The sequence below is a fragment of the Salmo salar genome, chromosome 17, assembly GCF_965601325.2.
Source record: "Salmo salar chromosome 17, fSalSal1, whole genome shotgun sequence".
Classification (NCBI taxonomy): domain Eukaryota; kingdom Metazoa; phylum Chordata; class Actinopteri; order Salmoniformes; family Salmonidae; genus Salmo; species Salmo salar.
Window position 1 is genome coordinate 8,117,501 of NC_138307.1, and position 12,970 is coordinate 8,130,470.

A 12,970-nucleotide genomic window follows, 5' to 3' on the forward strand; every position below is an offset into this window, starting at 1 on the left:
GCCATCTTGGAGTCATCTAAAATCAAACATTGCATTAGAAATATTCCCTTACCTTTGATCATCTTCATCAGAAGGCACAACAAATGTTGTTTTGTTCGATAAAGTCCATCATTTATGTCCAAATAACTCCTTGTTGTTCGTGCGTCCAGTAAGCTACTCCAAGTGTAGAAAGCGCACGGACGATGTTGCGACGAAAAGTAAAAAAAAGTTGAATTTACGTTCGTTCAAACATGTCAAACGTTGTAGAACATCAATCTTTAGGGCCTTCAGAACGTGAAGATTCAATAATATTTCAACCGGACGGTTCCTGTGTCTTGAAAAAGGTTTTGGAACGGGAGGATCCACCCTCGTGAACCTGCCCCAAGAAGTGATGTCACCCCTTGCCTCAACAACTTCCCCTCCTTGTCATTCGGGCTCTGTTCATCGTAGAAGCTTCAAAGAACTTTGTAAAGACTGTCGACATCTAGTGGAAGCCGTAGGAAGTGCACAATTATTACTACGTCACTGTGTATTCAATAGGAAACGACTTGAAGAGAGCCCATGCATCCAGATTTCCACTTCCTGGTAGGATTTCTCTCAGGTTTTTGCTTGCCCTATGAGTTCTGTTATACTCACAGTTTGAGTAGGAGGCAGTTTAATATGGGCACATATTTTTTCCGAAATTGTCAATACTGCCCCCTAGCCCCAACAGGTTAAACTTAATTAAACAATACATCCTCTTTAGCGGAGGGTAGAAGTATACTGTTTATTCCACCCGCCCAGGTATTCATCAGGCTAGATCAGTTGTACTGTAGTCAAGCAGTATTTCACCTTTTATACTGTAGCTTTTGCCCATAGGGCCCATTTGGGACACAGCCAGGACCGTAACTGATGAAAATGAGGGGAAAAATCATTTTTAAAAACAGGAATGTGCTCTTTACCTTAAGAACAGTCCCAGCAGCCCATTGCAAGGTGAACAGCTGGTCTGAGTGCACGCTAAGGATCGTTTAGTGAACACTGCATGATCTGGTTCACTTCCTGTTCCTGTCCAGACTCTTTAATTAAGGCACCAAATGTGAAAGAACAATCTCCTGTGGATTGACACCAGCTATCGCCCAATGAGAGGACATATGTGGGCATTCCCGTGTGGATTGCTCAATGACAGATGTGGAGATGGCCTGTTAATTGACATCAGCTATCACCCAATGAGAGGGCACCATTCACGAGGTGGATCCGCCCAGTCAGACGAGCATGATATTTCACGTTTATTTTCTTCTATGAGAATCTCGAGGAAATCCATATTTTGGGGGATTATGGCAATGAGGCCATTTATCTACATCCATAGAGTCCGATTAACTTGTGGATACCATTGTTATGTCTCTGTGTACAGTATGAAGGAAATTAGAGGTAGTTTCGTGTGTCAATGCCAACTAGCCCTAGCACAATGACTGGAAGTCTATGGGTATCTCATGCTTGTAGATACCAATAGACTTCAAGTCATGGCGCTAATGCTAGTTAGCAATTGCGCTAGTTAGCAACGTCCTTCAAACTGCATGCAGAGACATAGAAATAGAATCCACAAGCTCATCTGACTCTGGGGAAGTAGATAAATGGCCTTATTGCCAAAATCCCAAAGCATCCCTTTAAAAGTCGAGCTTCATGACTCCTTTTTTGTCGGATGCACATGCACATAGCTTAGTGGTACCCCCCCCCCTTCCCCCCTTCCCCCAGCTTAGACGGTTCTTAGACTCTTATGGGTTAAAGTCCTTTCCCTTTTCAAAACACTGTGAGCCCGGAAAACAGAATACGGTACACTTTTAAATTCTGCAAGACAAACACGCCTTGCAGCATAGATGTTGTTATCCTTTTCTCTGTGAAAATCGAACAAAGCTTAAAGCAGAGTGATGGAGCAGAGCAATACGGATCTCCATCCATCCAAAAAGTGCTGACTTTAAGGTGAAAAATGGTAATAGATTCTCAAAGCAGAGGGCCAGCCATTACAGGGCCAGCATGCAAATTACGGGTGAAGAAATAATCTACAAGGTGTTAGTGAGCCCTGGGTTTGGTGAGAGAAAGGAATGGGAGGGAGAGAGAAAGATAAAGAAAAAGAGAGATGGGCCTCTCCTCTCCCCCACCGGCCAGGCATGATGCTGAAGCACCGTAACGTTCGGTCTGGTAATTACATATTGATTTGACTCTGTCGATGAGTATTCTGAACTAGTGTCCTCTCCTCCTCTGAAAGACAGAATGCAGAAAAGTCTGAAGTCATCTTGTTAACAGCCAAATGTAATATCATCGTATAGGAGAGGAGAGGACGAAAAAAAGAGTAGGCCGGTAACTCTGCTGATGAATAATTACTTTGATGTCTCTCAGAGCAGTGAGGAAGAGAGAGAGCAATTTGTAACTATTGATACGGGAGAACCAAAACATTTCAATAGCCTCCGATGAGAAAAGCCACTGTAACTTCATGCTGGTTTATCATTGTTTTAAAGATGATTATATTATGGAATTGATACACCATCCAATTTGAGAATAGGCATGTGAATTTCATGTTTGAAAATGTTTCATTTGAAATCTTCCCATATTTATGATTCATGACACATTTTCCCAAGTACAAGTGAAGCTACTTCAAAAGGTATACAGAGAGAACATGCTAGTGTTCTGGTGGAATAACTGAAGTGAAGAGAGAAATGAGGCTCGCTCTCAGAAGAGCCAAAGCTTTAGGTTTCAATGAGGACTCTTGTGACATATAATGGACAAAGATTTCAGATAGAGTACAAAACCTCTTCAGGTCATTTTGTTATAAGAGAGACTTGCCTAGTTAAATAAGGGTAAAAAGCTCTCTCTCATTCAACAAAGGCGTTTGCTTCAGAGAAGGACAGAGAGAGAAAGAGAGACAGACTGATACCGTGGCTATATGCATGTTTACACTAAAGTGAAGAACAAGGGTTAGAAGTTAGATGTATCAACAGGCTAAGCATTTGCTTTGGAGTGCGATCCAAATAATGTTCTCTGTCCAGAGCTGCGTCCCAAATGGCACCCTATTTTACTAGCTAGCGGACTACTTTCGATCAGGGCCCACAGGGCTCTCGCCAACAGTATTGCACTATATAGGGAATAGGGTGCCATTTGGGACGCATGCTATCTCTCCAGTTCAGTGTTGGAATTGTTAAAAGGGGGAGATGAAACACGAAAGACTCTGAAAACTCTGAGTATAAATATGAATATTTGTATTGTTGTTTGTGCATCACTTCCGCATAGGAACATAATAACATGTATCTCAGGGGCGTAATGGATGATTGCACATAAAACAGGTGGTAATTAACTAGTTCCGACTCAAAGAATAACCAATACGTATGTTCACACAAACAAGCAAATACACGAATTACTTGCCATGATATAGAATTAACATGCTGTGTAGCAACATAATGTTTCATAAAGTATAGTAATGACATGGGAAATAAAGTATCTATACACCCCTGAAGGGCCGATTAAATTGAAATCAGATCAAGTTAATTATAGTGTGTACATGCACCATGATAATAGCTGTGTTGTATATATTATCATTATTATATTATGCACATAGAATGAAGAAATTATTTGCTTGTTCAGCATGGTTGTCTTGAGATTTTGTGCAGTGAATTATCTGAAGCAAACAACTGAGCATTATTAAATATTGCAAATGTCGACCGATCCTAAGGCTCCATTTCCTACAAGGGAGAACATCAAAAGATACTGCCGAAGCTAAATCCCCTATTATACATTACTATTGTGAAATCAATTGCTTATTTTTCACAACGGATCACACAGTCAGACTTGGCAACAATATTACACATTTAATCTAGCAGTTTACACCGAAACACTTATGTCAAGATGCCAGACGGCTATACATTTTGTCTCCTGGCATCTCTATTACCAAGTGACTCACCTCAGGTTCCTTTGTCAGGGATCTGTACTAACACTCCTCCCTGCCACGCTGATGTATCTGTGCCATTAAGTGAAACAGACAGGCCAAGGCTTTACATATGGTGATTTAGGCAGGCCTTGAGTCAGCGATTTTACGTTCCTAATGGTTTTCAGCTGTGGTGGATTGCTAAGGGATGAGTCCCTGAGGTGAAGTTTTTGTGTTATAGCTCAGTTAACAATAAGGCCAAACAGTTCCTCAATCATTTGGGCTCCTCTAGGCTGAGACTATTACTGATGGCGATCAAAGAGATCAACCATAGTGCGAATGCAATTTGTGCTGCTACGGTGGTAAGTATGAACATAACATATTATTCCAAATTAAACAAACACCCCCACCTCTGTCTCATGGTTTTAAATAAAATCTTCCCCCATGTGGCTTCATTTGTCATCCCGGGACTGTCCCGTATTTCAACCCCTTTTTTTGGTGTCCTTACATTTCTTGCGCATGTCATTACATTCTAAACTGAAGATCCTGATTAGGTGATTATTGGAGTCGGGTGTGTTGGCTGGTACTGGGGACAAAAGTGTGACACCAATCAGGCCCCCGAAGAGTGGAGTTTCCCGTCCCTGAGCTAGATCAAGTCTGTTTGAGTGCTTCTTGAAGCCTCCAGCAGATGGGCAGCCGCGGTCATGAGAGGATCTGGATGCTCTCAGTCACTGGAGGTGGTGGTCGCCGTCTGCAGCTTCAACAAAGTACTAAAGGGTCTGAATACTTATGTAAATGTGATATTTCAGGGGTTTTTTGTCATTATGGGATATTGTGTGTATGTTGATGAAAAATCAACAACTATTTAATCAATTTTAGAATTAGGCTGTAATGTTAAAAATGTGTAATAAGTCAAGGGGTCTGAATACACTGAATACACTGTATGTATATGTTTTTCAATAACAGTCTTAGAATGTTCTCTGAACATTACAAAAGTTTTCTTGTGGTTGTTCTGGAAAGTTTTTTATTTGAACAATTTGAGAACATTCCCAGTTGTAGAACATCACCAAAACTGTACTTAAATGCAACCATGTTTGAGCTTTTAGGAAACGTTCTGTTACTAAAGTAATGACATACAAAGAAAACAACAGTTTTTTTTGTGCTGAGAATGTTCCAAAGCCAAGCAGTTATCCTGCACCATTCCCAGAAAGTTGTGAGAAGGTTGTATGCAAAACAAGCATAGGACCACCCCGCTCTCACCAACCTCTAAGAAACATATTGCTCTCAGAATGTTATGTGCTAGCTGGGATCTACCAGCTGATACGTCATGTTGTTGAGGCTCACAATTCTTTATCTGCAGGTAATGAAGTATTCTATACCATTCAGTGATGGAAGGACGGTCAAGAACCCATTTACATGTTAGCATCGAGCTCTCCTCCTCAATCAACTCTCTCAGACTTTTTAATGAATTTTAATGCACTTGTGTTATTCTCAAGGCTAAGAGTCATGCACGCAGGAGATTCACTCCTATATGTAGCCTCGTATCTTGAGCAGGTAATCTATAGCAAACAAAACAGTGTCTATGTCCCAAATGGTACCCTATTCCCTATATAGTGCACTACAGTTATGCACTATGTAGGGCATAAAGTGCCATTTTGAACATAGCCAGTGATGAACGTGTATACTGGATTATTACAGATTTAATAACAGGTGGATTAACATATCAAACTACTAATCAGAAAAGAGAAGACTATGATAATTGCAATAGATTGAATACACATCAGACAAAATAGTAGAGGTATTCCATCTCTGTCCAGCTATTTTGATTGATTAAGTCCCTTAGACACCTTCCCTCATAATCATGTGTACTTACCTAGATAATTATTTTACATTATAAACTGGGTGGTTTGAGCCCTGAATGCTGATTGGCTGAAAGGCCTGGTATATCAGACCGTATACCATGGGTATGACATTATTTTTGTTTTTCTGCTGTTCTAATTACGTTGGTAAGTTTATAATAGCAATAAGGCACCTCAGGGGTTTGTGGTATATGGCCATTATGCCACTGCTAAGGGCTGTATCCAGGCACTCCACATTGCATCGTGCATAAAAATAGCCTTAAGCTGTGGTATATTGGCCATGGACCACACCCCCTCGTGTATAATTGGTTAATTATATCGCTGATAAAGCTGTCTTTGCCCTTTGTTTTCCTCCCTTTGTTTTCCTCGTCTTCTCTGTATGCTCCACCTTTGCTGTGGTGTCCCTCTATATATGTTGCTCTCTTGTTTTACCTCCCTCTATTCTGTATCGCAAATCCCTTACACCTCTCTACCTCCTCCATCCTCCTCCCTCCACTCAGACCTTCTTCCCCCTGTTCGCCCTGTTAACATCAATATTAAGCCCTTTATGTGATCCTGGGCTGGTTCGATATCACTGGGAGCTCTTTTTGGTCAGGGCCCTCTTGGGCCCCTCCTAAGCAAATACGATATTGAAGGGGGGACAAATGAAATGCCGCTGTGAACATATATAGACTCTGCCACGCTACAGTTTGCACTGGGCTCTCTGGGATTTTGCATGTAGAGCAGGGGGAAGGGAGAAACACCTCTGTTGTGAACTTGTGTGTGGCAGTCAGAGAGAGACAGAGACGGGCGAAACGGGAGAGAACAGAGAGAGTTAAAGAGATTTGTCCGTCCTGTGCTATATGTCATATTTAAATAACTCCTTGTAAGATAGTGACATTATAAAGGTTGTTACAGTTTTTAATTATACTGAACAAAAATATACATTTTTACTGAGTTACTGTTCATATAAGGAAATCAGTCAATTTAAATAAATTCATTAGCCCATAATCTATGGATTTCACATGACTGGGAATACAGACATAAATCTGTTGGTCACAGATACCTTAAAAAAGGTAGGGGCGTGAAACAGAAAACCAGTCAGTATCTAGTGACACCACCATTTGCCTCATGCAGCGCAACACATCTCCTTCACATAGAGCTGATCAGGCTGTTGATTGTGGCTTGTGGAATGTTGTCCCACTCCTCTTCAATGGCTGTGCGAAGTTGCTGGATATTGGCGGGAACTGGAACACGCTGTCAGACACGTTAATCCAGAGAATTCCAAACATGCTCAATGGGTGACATGTCTGGTGAGTATGCAGAACTGAGAAATGTTCAGCTTCCAGGATTCTATACAGATCCTTGCGACATGGGGCCGTGTATTATCATGCTGAAACATGAGGGGATGGCGGCAGATGAATGGCACAACAATGGGCCTCAGGATCTCATCACGGTATCTCTGTGCAATAAAATTGCCATCGATAAAATGCAACTGTGTTCGCTGTCCGTAGCTGATGCCTGCTCATACCATAACCCTACCTCCACCATGGGGCACTCTCTTCACAATGTTGACATCAGCAAACGGCTGGCCTACACGACGCCACACATGTGGTCTGCGGTTGTGAGGCCGGTTGGACGCAGTGCCAAATTCTCTAAAACGACGTTGGAGGCGGCTTATGGTAGAGAAATGAACATACAATTCTCTGGCAACAGCTCTGGTGGACATTCCTGCGGTCAGCCTGCCAATTGCACGCTCCCTCAAAACTTGAGACATTTATGGCATTGTGTTTTATGATAAAACTGCACATTTCCAGAGTGGCCTTTTATTGTCCCCAGCACAAGGTGCACCTGTGTAATGATCATGCTGTTTAATCAGATTCTTGATATGCCACACCTGTCAGGTGGATGGATTATATTGGCAAAGGAGAAATGCTCACTTACAGCGATGTAAACAAATTTGTGCACTAAATTTGAGAGAAATAAGCTTTCTGGGATCTTTTATTTCAGCTCATAAAACATGGGACCAACACTTTACATGTTGCGTTTGTATTTTTGTTCAACTTATATAGCCTGTAACAATATGCAGGTGGTAATGCCTGTCATATCTGTAGGTGGTCCTGTGTGGCTCAGTTGATACAACGCCAGGATTGCGGGTTTGATTCCTGGGGCCACCTATACTTAAAATGTATCCACCGATGACTGTGAGTCAATTTGGATAAAATTGTCTGCTAAATGCATATATTATTATGAATATAGCAACAATCAGGTTGAAAATCCAGCAAAGAGAAAGAGAGTCTCTTCAGGCAGCTCGTATTACAAAGACAATTCACTTGGCATTTGGCATGAACCCGCAAGACATGTTTATCAATGCACTACTTGTTCCTGCATCATTGTGCCAGACACTTGAATTATTGATGCCTCTGAGCATCAGCCTCATTTGAAAGGCCTCACGGATAGTTTAAAGTGAGGATGCCTCAATTTGGTGGCCCAACCCAGGTCATGGCACACAGCTCAATACATCAATACAGGAGACAGGCTTGACTCTAGGACGTCATCACATGCATTCATGCACATACATAGGTACACACATGTATACACAACATACCGATACACATAAACATGCATGTACAGAAACACACGCGTACTGTACACATGCACATGTTGTAGTGGCTAACATACTGAAAGGCAGGACGAACATGAAACATTTAACAGTAAAAGAGAACCGTAGGGTTTGTGCAGCGAGACCAAATCTTCTTTATTTCCCTTCCTGTAGGTATGATTTTAAGTATTCTGTTTGAAGACTTCTTCCTTTTTTGTCCTTTTTCATTAAACCACACTCTCATGTCAGTGCTGCTGGGGGTTCAGTCTCCACTGGGCATGTAATTACCCATGAATCTATGGGCGAACGTAGGCTAGTTTCTGCATAATGCAGCAAACTCGCTAAGTGTGGTGAATATTTGCCTCATCCATTCTCTAATTTAGAAAGTCAAACCCTTTGGAGTTCCTAGACTCTGATGTTCCATCCCTTTAATATGACTAGCTCTTGGCTCAGGGTTTTTGATGTACTCTTTTGTTTACAGGCTCTGTGTTGCTGCTGCTGTTGCGTTTAGAAAGAAAAAGAAAAAGGGTAAGACAAAAACAGAAAGGACCGTGACAAGAAATCCCAACTGCCAAAATGAAGATTAATGATGGGCGAAACAGCACAAACCAACACCAAATGGAGATTGGATTGTAGAAATGTCTTCTAGCCAGAGGGAGACACGAAGCAGCAGTATGCAGTAATTGTTACTCCCCACTAATATAGCAATACCTATCTGACTATAGCCTTTCCTCTCACTAAGAAGAGAGAGAGAGGATGCGCCCCAAATGGCACCCTATTCCCTATTTAGTGCATTGCTTTCGACCAGAGCCCTATGGGTGCACTTAACTAATAGAGAATAGGTTGACATTTTGGATGCTATCGGAGTGTTCACTACCTGCGGAGCCTATAGAATATTGTGCAACTGGATTAATGATTTTAACCATCATTATCTTTACAAGATAAAACACGAGTGTATTTTGATTCTGCCAGCACATGGACAGGGCTTTGTCACAAACTGCACCCTATTCTCTAGGCTCTGGTCAAATGTAGAGCAATAAATAGGAAATAGGGTTCCATTTGGGATGCGCCCAGCTCTTGTTTACATTCAAGGGAACGTTCATGGACAAGGTTGTCCAAGGTTACCAGCCGCTGTGCTGCTCCCTGATAGAGACCTCTTGCTTTACTCTACCTGCACATCGCCATGAGGTAAGCGCCAAGCAAGCTTCTTTATATTCAGCATCCGCAACTGAGCAAAGCCATGATTGAAAATTGTTTTGTGTATCTGAACACTGTGTCAGTTTATCATCAGAGTCAAAAAACAGTCAGATTGATATTTATACAATTGTGCACCATGGACACAATGAACCATTCCTCATTCATGGTGTTGTGATATTAGTTGTACAACCTTGTATACTGACAACACACTATTAGAAAATATATATATTGTATGTGGAGCAGAACACAATAATATTCCACACTATACAGTTCTCCTGTTGTGTAACCAAATCAAGATTCAGAAGACAATGTCATGGACACATCACAGAGAGAGAAAGAAGAGAGAGAAAGAAGAGAGAGAGAGAGAGAGAGAGAGAGAGAGAGAGAGAGAGAGAGAGAGAGAAAGAGAGAGAGAGTGGGACACAGAGATGATAATGGCTGAGAGTCTATCATCATCCGGCTGGTCTCCGTATCCTCATTCCCTGTCAATCATCTCTGGGGGGATCGCACATTTGATTGATGACAGAGGCTGCGTACCAAATGGCAACCTATTCACTTAATAGTGCATTACTTTTGTCCAGGGCCCACAGGACTCTAGTAAAAAGTAGTGCACTTTATAGGGGATAGGGTGCCATTTGGGATGCAGAAGAGAAACTTCTCAAGGGGCTCCCTGAATAAAAAAGTAATCTCGTCTTCTGCTCATAGCAACATAATCGTCACCTGTACAATATTAAATAGCGGGGTATGTTACTGACATTGTTTAGAAGATGTGGAATCACAAATATATCCACTGTGAGGCAGAGAATATGTGTAGGCCTATTGTAACGACCGTCGTTCAAATGAGACCAAGGTGCAGCGGAGGATGTGTTCATCTTACAAGATTTTAATAACCGAATGAACACTATACAAAAATAACCAAAAAACGACCAGCAACAGTTCTGTCAGGAACAAACTAAACAGAAAACATTCACCCACAAACCCCAAAGGAAAAACAGGCTGCCTATGTATGACTCTCAATCAGCAACAACGATCTACAGCTGTTCCTGATTGAGAGCCATACACGGCCAAAACAACGTAACACACCAACATAGAAAAAGAAACCTAGAATGCCCACCCATGTCACACCCTGGCCTAACCAAAAATAGAGAACAAAAAAACCTCTCTATGGCCAGGCAGTTACACCTATTTCATGAGCTTTATCATAATCAAATGACATCAAATGTTTTTAGTCACATGCAACGAATACTACAGGTGTAGACCGTAAAGTGAAATGCCTACTTACGAGTCCTTAGTCCCTAACCAACAACGCAGTTAAACATTTTTTGTAAAAAATAAAGAGCAGCAGTGAAATAACAATAGCGAGACTATATACAGGGGGTACCGAAACAGAGTCATGTGCGGGGGCACCGGTTATTTGAGGTTGTATGTACAGTTGAAGTCTGAAGTTTACATACACTTAGGTTGGAGTCTTTAAAACTTTTTTTTCAACCACTCCACAAATTACTTGTTTACAAACTATACTTTTGGCAAGTTGATAAGGACATCTACTCTGTGCATGACACAAGTTATTTTTCCAACAATTGTTTACAGACAGATGAATTCACCTATAATTCACTGTATCACAATTCCAGTGGGTCAGAAGTTTACATACACTTGGTTGACTGTGCCTTTAAACAGCTTGGAAAATTCCATAAAATGATGTCATGGCTTGAGAAACTTCTGATAGGCTAATTGACACCATTTGAGTCAATTGGAGGTGTACCTGTGGATGTATTTCAAGGCCTACCATCAAACTCAGTGCCTCTTCGCTTTACATCATGGGAAAATAAAAAAAAAATCAGCCAAGACCTCCACAAGTCTGGTTCATCCTTGGGAGCAATTTCCAAATGCCTGAAGGTACCACGTTCATCTGTACAAACAATAGCATGCAAGTATAAACACCATGGGACCACGTAGCCGTCATACCGCTCAGGAAGGAGATGCGTTCTGTCTCCTTGAGATGAATGTACTTTGGTGAGAAAAGTGGAAATCAATCCCAGAACAACAGCAAAGGACCTTGTGAAGATGCTGGAGGAAACAGGTACAAAAGTATCTATATCCACCTTAAAACGTCTCCTATATCGACATAACCTGAAAGGCCGCTCAGCAAGGAAGAAGCCACTGCTCCAAAACCGCCATAAAAAAGCCAGACTACGGTTTGCAAATGCACATGGGGACAAAGATCGTACTTTTTGGAGAATGTCCTCTGGTCTGATGAAACAAAAAAAGAACTGTTTGGCCATACTGATCATAGTTATGTTTGGAGGAAAAAGGGGGAGGCTTGCAAGCCCAAGAACACCATCCCAACCGTGAAACACGGGGATGGCAGCATCATGTTGTGGGGGTGCTTTGCTGCAGGAGAGACTGGTGCACTTCACAAAATACATGGCACCATGAGGCAAGAAAATTATGTGGATATATTGAAGCAACATCTCAAGACATCAGTCAGTAAGTTAAATCTTGGTTGCAAATGGGTCTTTCAAATGGACAATGACCCCAAGCATACTTCCAAAGTTGTGGCAAAATGGATTAAGGACAACAAATTCAAGGTATTGGAGTGGCCATCACAAAGCCTTGACCTCAATCCTATAGAAAATGTGTGGGCAGAACGGAGAAGCGTGTGCGAGCAAGGAGGCCTACAAACCTGATTCAGTTACACCAGCACTGTCAGGAGGAATGGGCCAACATTCACCCAACTTATTGTGGGAAGCTTGTGGAAGGCTACCCAAAACGTTTGACCCAAGTTAAACAATTTAAAACCTATGCTACCAAATACTAATGGAGTGTATGTAAACTTCTGACCCACTGGGAATGTGATGAAAGAAATAAAAGCTGAAAGAAATAATTTGACTAGATGTTCAGGAGTCTTGTGGCTTGGGGGTAGAAGCTGTTTAGAAGCCTATTGGATCTAGACTTGGCGCTCCAGTACCGCTTGCAATGCGGGAGCAGAGAGAACAGTATGACTCGGGTGGCTGGAGTCTTTGACAATTTTTAGGGCCTTCCTGTTACACCGCCAAGTATACGGGTCCTGGATGGCGGGAAGCTTGGCCCCAGTGATGTACTGGGCCATTCGCACTACCCTCTGTATTGCCTTGCGGTCGGAGGCCGAGCAGTTGCCATACCAGGCAGTGATGCAACCAGTCAGGATGCTCTCGAGGGTGCAGCTGTAAAACCTTTTGAGGATCTGAGGACCCATGCCAAATCTTTTTAGTCTCCTGAGGGGTAATAGGTTTTGTCATACCATCTTCACGGCTGTCTTGGTGTACTTGGACCATGTTAGTTTGTTGGTGATATGGACACCAAGGAACTTGAAGCTCTCAACCTGCTCCACTGCAGCCCTGTCGATGAGAATGGGGGCAAGCTCTGCCCTCTTTTTCCTGTAGTCCACAATCATCTCCATTGTCTTGATCACGTTGAGGGAGA